Genomic DNA, 18524 nt, shown 5'->3' on the forward strand with positions numbered 1-18524 from the left:
TGTAAAAGTGGGAGATAAATTGACAGGCAAACCACAGACTCTGCCTAGAAGTGCAGAATGTGCCTTGTGATTTCTGTCAAAGGTTTTTATGAGACTGTGTTACGTGCAGGTAATTGCGAGAATCTGCCACTAAATTCACAAAATGACTAAATTAAGAATTCTGAGCATTCCATCTGGGTTTGGGGGAAAATGCTCTTTTAGATAGAGTAGAAATAACATCTAAAGAAAAATGAAGCAGCAAAAAGCAGAACAGATTGTAAATGAGAAATGTATCCCAACAGAACTGCAGCAAAGAGTGCTACAAGCAAACCTTCAGCCAGACTGCCTCTGACAAAACACTTTCCCAACTGCTCCCAACTATGTGCTTCTCTGCCAAGGCACATGAAGCAGTTCATTAGGAAGAAATGCCTTTATCTATTGGCCCAGAGCTGGGAATGTAGGTGGGGTTACACCACTGCGTCCCACAGAAAGGGCCAAGCTCCCACAAGAGGTGAGGTTCTTTGTGTGGTTGCCCCTTCTTGTTCCCTGTTGTCTTTTGTGGTCAAACCTGCCACCTCCGCCTCTCCTTGTCCTTTTCCCTTTGGAAGTCACCTCCAGCTATGTCTCTCCTGCAACCCAATCTGCTTTCCTGGTTCCACGCCTCATGCTACAGAACAACACTTTGTCCAAACCCATTTCTAATTGATATGTGCTGGATTTGGTCCCACCTCGGAGAGAAAGTCCAACTGATTTGGGTGGGAGGAGGATCAATCTTTGTTGTGTTCTTTTTGGTTAGGAATGTACCAAGATCCTGTGAAGCCTAATCAAATAAAGGGATTTGTCTCTGACAGCCTCTCTGTCTCTCCTGAGTCTTTAGGAGGCTGTTAAGTTCATTAAAAGCACCTTGGAAAATGTTGCTCTTGGAGACGGCAAAAGGCGCAAACATGATTAGCTGCAGATGAGCAATTTCTTTTTAAAGATCAGGAAATTAGAATCCAAGCTTTGGAAATCTTTTCTGCTCTGTGGCACCAGCAGTTCCTTCTCGCTGCACTTGGGAAGCATTATCTGAGAGGTGATTCTTTCCTTGCTGTGTGTTTGGAAGTGCACCACATCCAAGCCAAGCAATGCACACCAGCATTGCTCTGTCAAGAGAGTCACGCTCTTTAATGGCATTTCCACCTCATGAACTGGTCTAAAATATTCTGCTGGAAACACATATTTCCAGGGCTGGAAAACCAAGTAAAGAATGGCTGGGAGCACACCAGAGCATGTGCTGGATTGTGTAGGGGCTGCCTGCTGTCTTCGAGTTGGTATTTTCCTGCTGGGAGGTGCTCATGACCATGATTTGAGTTAACAGAAGTCAAACCAAAAACAAAATTGGAAAAATCCTATTTCTTTCTTTCTTTCTTTCTTTCTTTCTTTCTTTCTTTCTTTCTTTCTTTCTTTTCTTTCTTTTCTTTCTTTTCTTTCCTTTTCCTTTTCCTTTTCCTTTTCCTTTTCCTTTTCCTTTTCCTTTTCCTTTTCTTCTCTTCTCTTCTCTTCTCTTCTCTTCTCTTCTCTTCTCTTCTCTTCTCTTCTCTTCTCTTCTCTTCTCTTCTCTTCTTTTCTTTTCTTTTCTTTTCTTTTCTTTTCTTTTCTTTTCTTTTCTTTTCTTTTCTTTTCTTTTCTTCTTTCTCTAATAATACCTACATGTCTAAATCAACCTTGTGTCTTTTTGTCTTGGGCATTGTACACGTAAGCTGGGTATATGCTGTTAAAGATGACCAGGGCTGGGCCTGCAATATTCCATGGTGATCTACTCCCTGAAACATTTTCACTCCATGCCATTTTTCTCTTTCCCAGAAAAGGCTCAGAGATGGTTCAAATACTACCACGGATCAGAGCCTGTTCCCAGGAGGAGGTGTGGGTGAGGCCACTCTTTTTTTTTTTTCACATGGACAAAAGTTTAGCCATATGTCCGTAAGATGAATCACACCACTTGCCTTCAGGGCCAAGGAACAGGTCCTGGACTGTTTGTCCTGCTTGTGTTGGTGTATCCTTTTGTAATCAGATAAAGGGCTTGCCTTTTAATACTTGCAATCTCAACAGAAAAAGAAAATCAAAAGGGAAAAATAAAAGAAATATTATTTTCCAGATGGTACAGAGAGATTAAAGACATGTTTGCTTAGTGCAACGGAGCATTGTGCAGATATCCTCAAGCTAGTGTTGACCTGTGGTTGATACATGCTCACCACAATTATGAATAGAATATCTTTGCTAGCCCATCCAACTTTAGAAGTTGGCTCAAATTCCATATAAACCAAAGACCACTGAGAAGAAAGTCAATAAAGTAGCAAGAAGACATTTGAAAGGAGACATAAAAGGAGGAGACTTTATAATAATCCTTGTATTTCTTCTGGAGTGTGACTCCAGCAGGTTTGGTTCCATGCAAAACCTCAAGTGAGCAGTTGCCAGTGTCATTTTCTGGTGGCATTTCCCTGCCTCAGAGTTGCAAGTCCCTTCAGCTTTTCATGGAGGGATCATCAGACTATAGCAGTGCCTGTGATGTCCATTCATCACCTTCCTTTTGCATCTCCTAGAATTGTAAGTTTTTTCACCCTTTTAGACTTCTGAAAGAGTCTGAATCCTGATAGAACAGCAACATGAACTCTTTAATGTGAAAATTGCGTATTTATGCTCTTCATGGGCCATTCCACCCTTTTTACAGAAGGACACCTCTAATCAAAGTATACTGAAACATCCAAGCTCAGTTTGGTGGATGAAGTGGGGATTTATGACCTCGTCTTACAGTAATTTTAATGCTGACCACATTTCCTTGAATTTTGCCCCCTTGCCTTAACCACTCAAATCTGTCTGGCTGAAGACTTGTTCAGTATCTTGACTGTCCACCCAGTGAAATACTTGTGACTAAATTTATCTGCCTTTTAAGTTGTTTTTAAATTGCCTTTAGCGTGTGATGCTTCCTTATCTTGGACAAGAGAGAGGAAAAAGGAAGGAGGCTATTTCTGCCATCTCTTTCCTCCTGCAAGAAACCCTCCTCCCCCTTCCCTTCTCCCTGCCTTCCAAAGCTTTTGTTCATTTAAAATTAGCCCTTTGAGGTGTTCTTGGGAAAATCAGGCTGCGCACAGCGAGCAACTCCCTGTGGGGAGGTTTGTTGCAGTAAACATGGGGCAGAACCTCAGTGAGTCACCTGGCTGGCGTCCCCCCACTGCAGGAGGGACAGGGCAGTAGGAAACCCATAAAGAAACATGCCACCACCACCAGGGATGCCTCAGTAAAACCATTTCCCATCCCATCCAGGCATCCTACCAGCAATTCCCTGCAAGCGTCAGTCCACTTAGTAATTAGTGGGCACTGGATGCCTGGCTCTGATCTCATTGCCATTGTTTGACCAAAGGAAGGATTCAAAACAAGGCTTGGGGCCAAAAATAAGGTCTGGAATGCTTTTAAAATTCAGGTTATCTTGCCCCCATGCTTTTTTTTTTTTTTTTTTTTCCTCCCCTAATTTCCCTTGCAGCTTAATTTTAGTGACACCCACTGGCCAAGGCTCAGCTGTAATGAATCCCTGGTAGCCCTGGCTGGCTTGGAGAGAAGGTGTTGATGGCTTGCAATGCATCAGAGCAGTCTGGTCTATCTGTCTGCCCTCACCTGCTGCTCAGTTAAGCCACCCAGAAATGCTTGGGAGCACTGTTGCAACCAAAAATGCCTCTGCTGCAGCTTTTCCCAATAAAGGCATTGCAGGAGGGATGCAGCAAAACAAATTATCCTTTGTCAGCCTTTGATGAAAAAAAGAAATCATGTGGGATGTTTTATTCAAACCACCTGTCAAGATCTTTCACAGAGGCTGCATGGAATGGGAAGGAGAAGAAATACACAAAATGACCTTTTTTTGGCATCTCCATTATCTGTTTTGTTGCTCTGCAGTGGAACACATGGATGTAGAGTTTGTTTTGCAGGAGAGGGAGGACGACCAAAGTTAACAGCCTGTTTCAGGAGCTCTGCTGGGTGGAAGGTTTATAGCAGCTCCTGACAGCTTTGATGACAGAGGGAAAGGGCTTTATTTGATATCTAATTGGTACCTGGGCAGCTTGGATGAGGAACTTCTTTCCCATTCTCTTTCTTTTCTCTACATGTAGGTCAAACTTCAGGTTCTATGAATTCCAAACCTCACCTTTCTAACGCTGCAGTTATGTAGATCTTCAGTGCTTGCCTTGAAACACCGATGACTTAAAGCTTCCTTACATTAATAAAACCTTGTTTTCAACGAGTAAATGGGAATTTTTCCAAAGTTTTGCCCTGCACAGTAAATGAGACACATCTGGTGTCATGGCATGAATTTATCACCTATTTTCAGCTGGTACCTTCAGCCAAGCCAGCTCTTGTTCTGGAGGTGGAGCACCAGGGCAGCGCAGATCTCAGCATGGGGGAATTGTTCTGCCAAGGGGCGTTTTGGTCTGGCCCATCAGACACTGACCCCACAGGGATAGCATTCACTGCTCACAGCAAACACGGGCTGGGAACAGGACATGGCTTTGAGAGGCTGCATAAATGGGTGGACTGTTCCCGAGCAAGTGCCCATTCCTGTGACACTGGAAATTTACAGCTCGTGGTGGAAATGGTTATGTGTTTGCTGCCCCACCAAACAGAAAGCCTTTCTGCAGCTGGATATTTTATTGATCTGTTAGAATTTTGTGGTTTTATGGCATGGACACACTTATCACGAAGGAAAAATAACACAGAATCAATGGTAGGTCTGATATTTCATCCAGAATAGAGCAGTGACGCAGAACCAGGACATTTCATATTACATTTTCATCTTCTGTTTTAATAGACATCTTTTAAGTTTACATTTTAAAACCATCTACAAGTTCATTTTTAAAAAAATACCCTCAAAGACAAAGCAAGCACATATAATCTGTCAGAACTATAATTATGAATAGTTTTCAAATCAAAGACTTTATAAAAATGAATCAATATCAGAGCTAAGAAGTCATGTGTATGTACACCACCAGGGAAGTGTTTCCTGATTTAATTTTTGTAATAATTCCTTAATTTCTAAAGAATTATTTATTAAAAAAATAAATTTTGCAAATTTAGCATTTCAGAAGATTGATCAAATATGATAAAGAGAAACAAATAGAAAGCCATGCCTGAGTGAAAGAATAATGAAGAAATAAAGGACGGCAAATTGTTGACTTGAAGTAAAACAAACAAACAAACAAACAAGGGAATAAACATAAACAAGAAACCCATAAAGAGTAAAGAAATGCGGAACTCAACTGTCTATGGCTGAATTCCACCAGATTTCCACTGTGGTGACTAATAGAAGGTGGACTTCTATCCAAAAGAAAATTTCATCTACCTTAAAAGAATTCTGTTTCTCCTTCCCATATCTGGTGGGAGGACAGGTCATATGTCAGTGTTTCTTCTGCCTCAAAGATTTTACATAGAAGAGCTGTGGCTCTTCTGATGATCTTGATATTGTGCATGGTAAATATTAAAATTGTTTAGGAATTTTTAAAGGGAAGTTTTCTCAGCTTTTGAAACATTTGCCTTCCTGAGCACCAAAATTCAATGTTGATTGATTTTGCTGCCCAGAACTGTGCAGCCCTGTATAAAGTAATGAGGAATTCTCTTCCTTTAATATTTGGAAACAAACAAAAAAAAAAGCAAAAAATAATTTTTCCCTCTTCTCACATTTTACTTAGGATATAGTTTCCATAACCTTTTCCTTTCAGGAACAGACCAGTAGATAAAACTTTTCCCTTAATATCCCTGATTTCCTGTTGTATTCTGGTCCCTCTTGAGTCATGGCCCTCTACTGACTAATTGAACAGGATGAACGTTGTGGCACTGAGGTTCAAGACAACACACAGACAGCTTCTGTTGTTATCTACATGGGAAGGATGAAGCTGAGGGCTGTCTTTGGATTCCCAATGGCATCACCAAACACTGGGGTCAGTCCTAGGAGGGATTGGAAGTTGCTGTTCATAGCTGGTCTCTGATGGGAGCTTGTTGACCTCACTGTGAGCTCCTTTCTCCAGTCACTCTCTTTCCTGGGCCCTGACCAGCTCTTCTGAGCTCTTTGATACCTCCTTGCTCCATCCTGCCTCGCTGGTCTGTGTATCTTGGAAATATTTCTAGGCTAAGCAGTGGATGTGTGATAGTTCAATGAACTGTAAACCACCCACTTAGATCACCTTCTGTATGCCCTGAAATGAATTTAGCACTTCTCTTTAACAATTTCAGAGGGTTTTTTCTGAGGAGAGTAAAGAATTTAACCAGGTTATAGAGGATGACACTTTATCCAGCAATGTCCAGAACAGACTTCATTTTGAAGTTAAGTAAATACAGGTGTGTGTGGAGCTGGTTGCAAAAATACATAATCATAGAAATATAAAATATGCTGCATTGGAAGAGACCCACCAGGATCATGGAATCCAGCTCCTGGCCTTGCACAGGACACCCAGAAAATCCCACCCTGGGCCTGAGAGTGTTTTCCAAATGCTTCCTGGAAGCATTGGAGGCAGACTTGGAGGTGTGCCCCTTCCCTGGAGAGCCTGTTCAGTGCCCCACCATGCTCGGGGGCAAGAACTTTTTCCTGATACAAGCCTAAACCAAAATTTTTATTTGTCTCCATCCAAAAAGGACCCATAGGCAAGAGGAACTCAATGTTTTAGGGGGGCCCTAAGTCTGCCACCCCTAGGCACACCTGGGATACTGGGAACACTCTCTTTGTTCAAGGGAACAAGCAAATGATGCCCCCATTCCCTCTATCATGAATTCCCAGGATTCTTTGCTATATATGAAGGAAGGAGTAGTGGAAATAGAAAAAAGTCCAGGAGCATCTTGAGGACTGTCAGGAAAAATCAGATGGGACATGAACTCAAGCTCTGTAGCTACAAGCAATACTTGTTGGTTTCTTTTTGGAAAATCGCTGCAGATGTTCAAGCAAATTGAAGAAACTTAGTAAGAGCCTGTGAAATGAAATCATGTCTTCTGTTACAAAGCTTGTTTTTCCGAGCCCCAGAGAGGATTTTAAAATGCTTTAAATTGTTTGTTTTGACTTAAGTCAAGATTAATTAAGTTTTCCTTGGATATAGCTGGGCATGTCCAGAAACAATTGGATGAGTATGAAATAAAAGTGTACGTGGTAGGTAAGAACTCTAACTTTTCATATAATTTATAAATCCTGAGGCAGATAACTCCTGATTTCAATATTGACTTGAAAATTATTAAAGGAATAGGGAACCTTTTGTTTTCTTGGTGCTTTTTAAGCCTTTCTTTGCAAATAATTTTCTGAAAAAAAATAGTAGAAACTGATATTGTCCTATGAGTTCCAGAGAAGTTAGCAAGTTCAATAGCTGCAAGAGTAGGTGGATTTTAAAGCTAAATGAGATCATTTTAATTATGTGCCTTGAACACTTCCTAACCCAGGCCAGCATATCTAAGCCAGTAATTCCTGTGGTGAGTTTCATAACATCTGGTTGAGATAACCCAAGTGTTTCTTAACTGGGTTTCATAAGGCACCTCTTCATCTCAGCCCTCACCTCTTATCGGTATATGCTATTCTATGAAATATTCCTGTTTTATCAGTAAAATAATGGAAGGAATTTTCAGAGCTGTCTCAGAGAGCTGACAGAAACTTGAGCAACACGATGGACTTCAATGTAGGTTTAAAAAGGGCGTCTCCACAATCATGGGTGTGAGGATGTTGATAATGAGGAAGACCTCTTAAGCCTTCAAATTTGCCCAGAGTGCTCATTTCCCATCCCTTGGAAAACCGGAAGAATATCCTGCAAAGCAGGAATGATTCAGTCCAAGCTGTTCAATGCTTTTCTCCCTCTGTTTTCTCCACATTGTCAGCACACTGGCCTTGGTTTCAAACCCAAATTAATCACTTTGCAGGCAAACAGGCTGGCTCTAGAGGTTTGCAGTGTTTTCTTCAGAGGGTGGGTTTATTTTGGAGGTCAAGGGAAGAGTTGCCAAGCAGCTGCCAGAGCTGATGGATAGAAGGCAATTGCAGGAATGTCCAGAAATGTTTCATTGTTCTTTAGTTGTTTAAACAAATGGATGCAGGATGAACTCCACGTTGTTCTGGGTGTGGGCATTGGCCAAAAGAGAGGACTTTGCAAATGTATGTATATTATTTTTTTTTTCTCTAAATGTAATTTTGTTGTTATTTCCACTGTTTCTGCATGCTGGAGAATTCCAGGAATATAATAACTTTATGTTGTTGTTGAAACAATTGATTCAAATTCAGAAATTGGTTTGAGAAAGGATTTGTAAGAAGCTGGGACCTAATGGGCCTAAATTACTTCACTCGGTTATAGTGATTGCTGAAAGTGCTGCTAATACCACTAGAAAAACCTGACTGTTTTTATCAGAAAACAGTAACTCCACATGCAGTGGTATCTTTATATTAGAAGATTACATGGGCCAACACAGGAGCACACCCTGTGAGAGCATTTCATATTCTGAGTCAAAGAAGTTTCATACCAAACTGGTTCCTGGAAAAAATGCCCCTTCCAGGAGTTGTGTTGAATTGGAAAAGAAGTGAAAGCACAGCTTGTAAACCTGAAATAAACTGCATAAACTGCATGTGAAACACAAGTAGTTTATCCCTCCATCGTGCCCTGGGATTAATTAATTCAGGAGCATTCATTTAAAGAATGAAGATAAATAATGATGACTGAGGACCACTGAAGTGCCTGGTATTTAAACAGCACTTATACGCCAAGAAAAGTCTGTCAGCCCTGAAATTAGGCTTCAAAATCTGTCTAGAAACCAACTGCTGCTGCTGGAAAGAATGGTGTTGCACATCTGGAAAGTCAGAGTGTTCAAGTGTCTAAAAATGGCAATTGGGTTACGATTTAGCTCTAAATAAATGGTAAAAAAATTCCTTTTCCCCACTGAGGCAGCACCAGGCCTTTAAACAGATTAATTAAATGTTGACAGTGGTAATGGCAGATTAAGGGATAATTTACCTATAGAGGATTTGCTGTTAATAATGGAAGCTGTTACCAATTATTAGATTTTGTAGGCTGAGTATTGCCTAAGTAGGAGTGTGAGGCCCTCTTTAAGTGGACTCATTCCCTGCTATCTTCAAAGGTATTTTCAAACTTTCTTATGTGGTTTTGGAGTTGTTGAAAAGGAATGCAATGACTCTGCAACCTGCAGTATGAAATATTATTCATCATTCTGACCTTTTGAGAAGGTTTTGGGTTTGGGGATGGTGTTTTTTATTGGTTGGAATTTTATTTTTTTTGGTCTGGTTTATTCTGTGGAAAAAAAATGGAGATTAAAAAATCAGAGGAGGAAACAGTGGAGTGAAAAATTATGTTTTCTGAAATATTTGCTGTATTAGAGACAGGAGTTTCTTCTCCACCTCATATTTTGTTATTTGGGGCCACCCTGTTTTCTTGCATTGACTTGTTCTGAGGATATTTTTGGTCACATTAAGCAGGCATGGAAAAATCAACAAAATGAGTCAGAATCAAGTCTTATCATGGGGAATATGCCCCTTGGAGTGTCTTAGTTTTCAGTGATCATGTTTCCAGCACTATGTGCATCCCTCTGTAGGCTCCATAATTCAGGGAATAGACATTGTGGGGAGGGAGATGTTCCTCTCACCTCATTTTAAAAACCAAAGTTTGACACAAAAGTCAGCAGTTTGGGATCCATGCATTTATCCAAAGGAGAGGGATGTGTTTGTGAGAGCCTCTGGAGAAGCCTCTCTTTCAATCCAGGTGACAAATCACGTAACACTGATCCTCTTCCCATAATAATCAGTCCTGGGAGATCACGACATGGGGATTTGCAGCCCAGAAAAGGCAAAACCTGAAAAAAAGGGTTAGTCTTTGGAAAGATGACAACTTCCCAGGGAGGACCATTTGTCCTGCTGGCATTGCCTTGGACCCAGTCTCTCTGAAGCAAAATTTAAGCCTCGAGTCAAAGATGTTATTTCTTACAAGGGCTGAGTAAACAAATGCTGTGTTTGGAGTAAATCCTCATGGGTGATACACCAGGGCTGGTTGTGCGGGCTGTGTGCACTGTGAAACCTGGATATTGGGTTGCATAAAGTGAAAGAAGTTTTAGTGAGGAAAACTTTTCTTCCTCTGGTGTGTTCCTAATGCAACTGGTCCTGTGATATCCCAAGAGCCTCAGGACTTTCCCTTCCTACTACTTTCATCTGGCAAAAATATTTTGTCTCTCAAGTAACTCGTCTGTCTTTAGTTAGCAAAAAGGAGTGGTTTCCTTGGAGATTTATTCCCCTGCTTTGGGGCTGATCCGCTCCATATCTGCATCAGCAACCATTGCATTCCCACCTGGTCTGACTTCCAGAGAAGCCAACAGGATCCATTTCATGGCCTTCAGTGGCCAGCTTTGATTATCCTCTGAAGGCCAAAAGACAAACATAAATAAAAATGTTGATCTATCACATCATCAGCAACACAGAGCGAAGCATCGGGAAGGCATTTATTTCACATTAGGATAAAACCGTCAGAGAAGCCAGAATCATTAAATCTGACAGGACATTAACAGGCAGGAATGATTTGGAGGAGGCTGTCAGGGAAATCCCAAGACTGAAATATAAATTATGTTGAAACAGTGCCTATTCAGTGATAAGTTAATGCTCAGAAACACATCTGCATGGTTTTCTCAGATCCATAAATCCTGAAGCAATTCCATATGAAATTAGGGCTTCTTCTATCAAGGCATCTTTCATCTCATATCCATCCCACTCTTGGAATGGTTTTAATACACGCACAGAAAATATCTGGAATGACACCAGGAGGTGATTCATAGGCAAAACCCACGTGCAGAGGGTACACAAGTTTGTTTTCTTGGGCAAAGACCCTGCCCTTGGCTCTCTGGTCTGGAGATAGGTGGGTCTGGAGATAGGTGGGTCAGCAGGCATGCACTGGAAAGAAGTTGGAAAATAAGAAAAAATGTTGTTGCTCTGCCTCATCCGTTTTGATTATCTTCCTCCTTGCTTTCTGAATTTTCCTCATGAAATTAATACTAATCAGAATAATAAAAAAATTATTAGAATGTCCTTGTTAATGAGAGGGTATGTGTCTTTAGAGCAGAGCAGATGTTCCATGGCATTAGCCGCTTCCACTCTTGGCCCCATCACGTTCCAGGGTGACAGGATGATTGGAGTGATCTGGTTTGGGAGGTTGCATGAGCTGCTCTAGGAATTCTCCAGCTGTTTCCTCCCTTTGGACTGATAGCAAACTTCTGCAAAGAATTGTCAACATCTCTGTGGCTCCTTCAATCCCCATAGATCTTCACAAGCCAGAGATGTGTTTCTGAGGCCTGCTTTCACAGCTTTCTGAAAGTTTTCTTACCTTTACTATGTTTCCCACAGGAGAGGTCTATTAAATGTTCAAATTCCTTGCCAGCACAGGTTTTCTGTTCAGTGCACACTTGTTGGTTTGGGAAAAAACTCACGTTTAGTATTTCAAGAAACTGTGCTCGTCACTTCCTCAGGGGAGTTATTATACAATAGGTCTTGTTGGGAACGTTTCTCCTCCACCTTGATAATTTATCCTAGATTTTCTCTTCCTAGGGGTATATATATATAAATATATATGTGATATATTATTTATATATATATATATATATATATACACACATATATATGTACACACACATATATATGTAATTCAAATGAGTTCCTAATTCTGTTCTTTTAACACATCATTAAATCATATGATACCCAATCATATGATACACCAGAGCCTTTCCTATCCTACAGCTTGGATAAACTACTCACTCTCATGAGCCTTTTGTTAATATCCATTATTTTTTCCAGCTTGCTTCTAGGAAGTCAGCACGACCCCATGGCTGGAGGTCTGGGAATACCTAAATTCAGTTTCTTGCTCTGCCATATTATTTCCATCAGACTGCAAGTATTCATTGTTAGTTCTCTCCATTCCTTGTAAGTGCAAATATTTTACTTGCATTTCTTTTTCTCAGCTTCATCAAGATTGAATCTCACTTTTTTATTTTCCTGTCTCTTCTTTTCCCTATTTACAGTGGGTCCTTCTTCAATTTTTTCTATTTTTTTTTTCCGGTCATGGCTTTCCCCAAATTAATCTCCCCTATACCTGCAATGGCATTTAACGGCTCCTATTTTTACCTTTTTTTTTTTTTTTTTTTTTTTTTTTACCTCCCTGACTCTCTGAGAGGTAAAAAAAGTTTTAGCTCAGAAACATTGATGGTTCTGGCCAAAAAGTGCTGCTCTAGAGAGAAGCAAAACTTTCTTGTCTTTATTTGTGGCATGTTTTTGGTACAGGAAATACTCCACTCCCTCACTTCTCATCTGATTCATCCAGTGATTTCAAAGAAAATAAAGGCAGATAATTTGAAAGGAATTACGGCTATTTATGCCTGGTGGGCTTGAGAAATTTTGTGGTATCTTTCCTTTACTTTTGATGAAAACTCTAAAGGTTTCTGTGTAGGGAGAGATTGGCAGGTTGTTTTTGTTGTTAAGCTGAGACAGCAATGTGTGGGTGGAAGAAGATTTTGTTTGATTCAGTGCTGGGAAATGGGGGGACTTAATCTTGCCTCCAATATCCTGCTTCTCTGTGTTCAGTGGCAAACACGTGAATGAGCAGCTGAAAGTCTCTGGGAGCAGCAAAGTGCTGGACAGCCTTGGTCACCAGCCAAAGATAATGCCCAGAGCACATCTAAATTGTGTTCTGTGTCTGAAAGCCAAGGAGAAGAGATGTTTGAAGGCAGCAGCTTAAGATGCCATGTAAATTGGGATATTTTGACCAGGGGAGCCTTAATGGGTCACCACCTTCCTCTTTATCCTGCCTGGACTGTGCAGGTCCCAAAACCTAAACGAGCCAGGGGAATCTGCTCCATGAGTTGCTCATATTACACATGTGGAAATAAATTGAATTCTTTATCTCAATCTTCATCTTAGGTCTGAAACTGGTTACCAGATTTTCTTAATTAGGGGCCAGAAAAGACATTGGTAAAAATTTAATTCAGGTTCTTAAAAAAACAAGAGAAAGAAACACTTTTTGAATCTGCCAGCAAAGAAGGGTTGGCTGGATATGGTGCCCACCTAGTATGGGCAGGGGTATGGACAGCAGCAGGCAAAAAGGAAGAAAATACTTCCTGGGAAGAATATTAACCAAATAAATAATTACATTTTTTTACCCCAAACATGATTTTATTTCACATAAAGTGCCATTCATACTGCATGAGGACTTTATCAGGCTCTTCACACAATACCAAAGGATGCTCCATCTGGAAGCAGTCTGGATTAGCCTGAAAAACCAGGCTGGCTGCTTGAGTCCAGTGCTGGAATCCTTGATAACTATGAGACTTCTAGAAAATTTAGACAGTTTCAAAGTGTATCTTAAAAGACAGGATGAACTTTAGCAGAGACACAATTTAATGTGAGCCAAATCTCACCTTTATGAACTTTTTTACATCTTGCATGTATAGAGGTCTCCTCACTGGCTTTGTTCTAGGTCTGTTTTAAATTGCTCATCTTGGCTGCAAAGCAGAAAATATAAAAAACTTGGCTAAAAGCAAGTTTTTATTGATTGGGAAAGGCTTTGGCTGTTTCTGTTGTAGTAACTTTGCAGAAAGATGGAGGAGTGAAAAAGAATTGTTTAAGGTAAATCATGGCACAGGAATAGTGAGAATTATCTGAAGAGTAATATATATATATTTGAAATGAAATGTTCCTGGCCATGCTTGCACTGAAGTTTGGAAACAGCTTTGTAATGGGAGAAACAGAGGAAAGAGAGGAAGAGGTGACTGTGAGCTGGAGCTTTATGCATTTACTGAAGTAAGAATATGATATGGATTCTTTTCAACAGCACTGATTTGAATTTAATTATGGAAGAGGTCATGCAACTCACTTCACTTCCAAGGAACAGATGCTGGCAAAACCACATGGGCCAGTGAAGAGATTGTGAATGTCATTCACATCCATGCAAAGGAAGCACATGGAATGGAAATGTATCTCCCTGTTTTTCTCTAATATTTGTGCTCCAGGGTTGAGATAGTTTAAGAGATTAAGGACAGGATATGGAAGATTTCAGCAGAGAAAAGCTTTTGAAATCAGGCTGTGGTTCTCAGCAAAGAAGAGTGTTCAATAAAACTGTGTGTTCAATAAAACTGTGTGGTTATCTCAGTCTGATTTATGGGGATGCACATGTAAGGCTACTCCTTCATGGCCCAATTCATTGCATTCAGCAAGATCAGAGCAAATTTCTCAATCAGCTCATGAATTTGAAATAGTGGAGTCAGAACTCGAACCAGGCTATAATTTATGCCATTGGAAAATCACTCTACTCATCCCTGTACTGGAGATTACTGGCCAGTGACAATTATGGTAACTTTTAAGTCAAAATTTAATCCAGCTGTTCCTCTTCGGGTGCTTTGTTTGGTGTGCCTGAGGGATTTCAAGCTGCATTAGACTTTGTTGGCTTTCATGGTCAGAAAAGACTCCAAATTCCTTTATTCCTACCTCCTATACTATATAAACCAATTCCTGCCATCATGGGAATTTTTATTGTTCTTTCTGATTATATTTCTACTGTTTACTAGTAACTACAGCTAGTACACTGCTTGTAAACTACTACTGCTTTATTGGTCCAATGTGAGGGAAAAGTCAAAAGTAGAGAAAAGCAGAGATACTTTGTCTGCATTTTGCAGACTCTGGCATTTGTTGCTTTTGAACTCTGGACACAATAGGAAGAGAAAGAATCTGGAAATCATCTCATGCCCATCCTACCCCCCCTCTTTGCCCATCTCCCTCTATTGCCTCACACTGACTGTGAGTTATTAAATCCCGGTGCTGCATCAGCCAGGCATTCAACCACTTGAGCTTTACTACCTGATATTCATGTTACATAAAAGGAAAAGAAAAAATGCAAAAGCCCCATGGCCAAGACAGCTAGAGGAAATGGAAAACCACAGCAGCCTGCTAGGAAGGAGGAGAGATTATTGCAGTACAGTGGGGCAGAGCTTCTCCCCTGGAATAGTTAGGAACAAGCCTTTGGGGCAGGAGCTGTGTAATCTTCCTTCCATTGCAGGAGTAACAGGAATCTTCCAAATCAAATGTCTGCCCTGAAGATGTTAATCCATAATTTCTTCTGCTGCTGATGCCAGCTTGATCTTCTTGCTGTGGCACAGCTGGTTGATTGGGAAATATTCCATGTCATCATCCTAATGCCTGCCCAGGAGAACTGAAAGCAGTCCTGGTGAAAGTCCACAGAGGAGTTCCAGCTGCTGATCCCACCACCTCATTCTCCTGTGACACTGTCTTGGTTTGAAAAGACAGGTGTTTGCTAAGGAAGGCAGGAGCTTCCCTTGAAATGGAAAATGTAAACCCCCTCCCTCCAAATTGTTATAATTTTGAAATTAAGGGGCTCTCAGGCAAAGATATAGGAGTAGGAATAACAGTTCTTTAATAGGGAAGAAAATAAAAATAGAATAAACAATGCAGTAATACAAAACACCACTGCCAGAGTCAGAGCAGGCCCTGGCAGCCTGTGGGTCAGGGTGGTGGCAGCAGTCCCATCCCATGGTGGCTCAGCCCTCCTCCAGTGCCAGCTGTGCTTCTGCTGGAGCAGGGATCCTGGACAAGGCTGGAGTTTTCCTCTGAAGCTCCAGGGCTGGTGGGGATGGGCCTGGGCTTCCTCTGGGAATGCAGTGGGGAAGAAAGCTGCTCCTCTGGGAATGCAGTGGGCAAAGGCTGCTGTGGTGCTGCAGGAGTCAGATTGTATCCAGGTAGGAATGGTTGGCTCCTCCCCCTGGGCAGAGCCTCTCCCCATGGGATGATGGAATTTTCTCAGCCATGCAAGGGACACTCACTGACCATGAACAGAAGAGATCTCCTGGAGGGAGGATTGGCTGTGGGAGAGATAAATAAAACTGCCCAATGAACAGGAGATAACTGACCCACCTCTGACAGATGGCAATAGAATACACAACCCAGATACATCTTCTAACCTAAGACACACACCTTGTGGATCTAGGTGATTAAAACTGCCTGTATTTGTACAAGAAAACTGAACAGGTCCAGGTCCTGGGGTGTGTCTCCTGCAGAAAACCATTTATGTCATAAGGTTTCTACCATCCATCATCTCTAACATGGTGTGGCTGTCTCCACAAATTTTTCTCTGGGAAAGTTAGGCAGATTACTTTACAGAAACACCAGAGAAGGATTTAAACCCATCAAACTTCTTGGCTGAAGCACTGAAGCTGAGAACCTGGTTGTTACAGGCTGGGGTGCTGGAGTTCATTGGTTTCTCACCTGAACTTTTGGAAGGCATCCAGCTACATTTGTACTGATATTTTGGCCTTAGTTTCCCCACTGAATTTGTAGAGAAGCTGAGCCTACATGGTGTGATTCACATGTTATTCCCTCGAACAGCACATGCTCTGAAACTGCTGTGGATACTTTCACAGGCACTTGATTTTAGCAGGACTCTGTAGTCTCAGAGTCGCTCCTGAATATGGAGGGGAATGGAGAGAGATTTGAAACAAAACATTAAAAATACGTCCTCTGTCATCACATGGGGTCGTGCTCAGCTGAACACTCACTACTACTGGTGTATAGCCCAAGCCCCAGTGATCCTTATTTTCCATCAGCACTGGTTGAAAAGAACAGAAAATAGCAAAAGATTATTGATCATGTTTTTCTCTGCATATTGACAATCAGTGTATTAAAAGCTGATCTCTGTGATTATTACCATGAGTCAGTGAGTGCCATCTGTCTCTTGGCACTGATAACTCAGCCAAGATCAATATCTGCATCATCCTACCTTTGTGTCTTTCCTTTAAAATTTGTTTTAAATTGCTCTGAGTGATTTTCTTTTTAAGGACTTTTCAGGCTTTTAGTTTCTCTATGGAATAAGTGTATTTATAAATCCTAGAAAACAGCATTGGAATTCTTACCCATTAAAGAATATCTGCCTTATACCTTAGCAACTTACCATGCTCAAAATACAAACAGAATTTCTGAATGCTTTTGCAGAAACAGAGGGTGTGCAGAGCAGTGAACACTGAGCCAGGACTTTTGGATCGCCCAGGAAAGGCTCTGAGAGCTCTGTGGGCCCCCCCAGGTTTGTTTTTACAAGAAATCCTTGACACCGGCCAAGGACTGATGCACTCTAACATCCCATCCAGATGAAAGTCAGGAACATGCCTCTGCCAGCCCCTCCCCACCTCTTTTCCTTGGCTGCACAAACCCCCAATGGTTTGTCAAGCCATTTGTATTTTATTTTAAAGCACAAGGCTCAATCACTCTGTGACTACTGGAAGTCTTCCAAATACCAATTAAACCTCAGCCTGAAATAAGCTATTTCCTCCTTATTTGAAACTTTCAAAACAATGCTAGCAATCTGCTTTCACTCTGTATCATCCACAAGGCCATGGATCCCTGATTAATTTCTGGTTCTCATCTTCTAGGATTCTGTTTTGTCTCTTATCTTATATTTTATTTCCTTGCATTGTTATCTTGGAAGTTGCTAGTGAGACTATTTTGCTGTAACTTAAATTTTAAAGATCGTTTGCATGAAGTGCAGCAAAATTAGAATGCTTTGCACCCTGTGCCACTCCTGGTAATAATTTAAAAAAGAAAAATGGTGTGGCCCTGAAAATCAAAGGTATTCTTCTTAAGCCTGTTTTCTTGTGCCCCTGCACAAGAGATCTGCTGTCCCAATGTGGAGTTGCCACATAGCAAGGAAGGCCTATGGTATATTTTTCATGGTGTGTTGTTGCTCTAAAGAAATTGTATATGTTATTTACCCTCTCTGAATACAGGTTTTGCTGTAGGCTACAGCCTGTTGTGGTCAGTGGCAGAAAAACCAACCATGAATCTGCAATTTCAGTCCGTGGCAGAGCTGCCCTGGGAAGGAGCATCGTTGGAGAGCAATTTTAGGCTTGAATCAAAGGCCCAGGGCCAAAATCCTCTGACCACAGGCAGGGTGAAGCTGACAATCCCTTGGAATAAATTGCTGTGTAATGCCCCATTCATTATTATTCTGATTTCTAGAGAACTGGTTACAGCATCACAAATGTCCCATGAGAAGGGCTGTCTCACAACCCCAGCTCTTTTCACCACCAAAAATCCTTTTTCTCCATTATTCCTTCACAGTGCACCACCATTGTTTTCTTCTCCTGGAACATTTCCATTTATTGTCCTCTGAAAATCTGTGCTGGTAAATAATATCATGGAAGGGTCCCTGATTGTTATCCCCACATTCTGTAAGTTCTCAGTTTCCACAGGATTCTTGCTTATTCACATGTGGGTAAAAAGGTTCAGAACTAGGCCCAGGACAGTTAAACATCACATTTTCAGGTGGTGAAGGAAAAATACAGCTGGAAACTGTAAGTTCACCAAGTTTATATCTAGCCGATTATTTTATTCTAATTTTAACCTGTGGTAAGAAGGGGGAAAAAAAAAGTGGATATTTTGAGTTCACTGTATTTTTGTTCTCATGAATAGCTGGCATATTGCTTTGCCAAATGGCACTGTATATCCATGATGGAAAAGGTTATGC

This window comes from Anomalospiza imberbis, chromosome 1 (genome assembly GCF_031753505.1).
Source record: "Anomalospiza imberbis isolate Cuckoo-Finch-1a 21T00152 chromosome 1, ASM3175350v1, whole genome shotgun sequence".
Lineage (NCBI taxonomy): Eukaryota > Metazoa > Chordata > Aves > Passeriformes > Viduidae > Anomalospiza > Anomalospiza imberbis.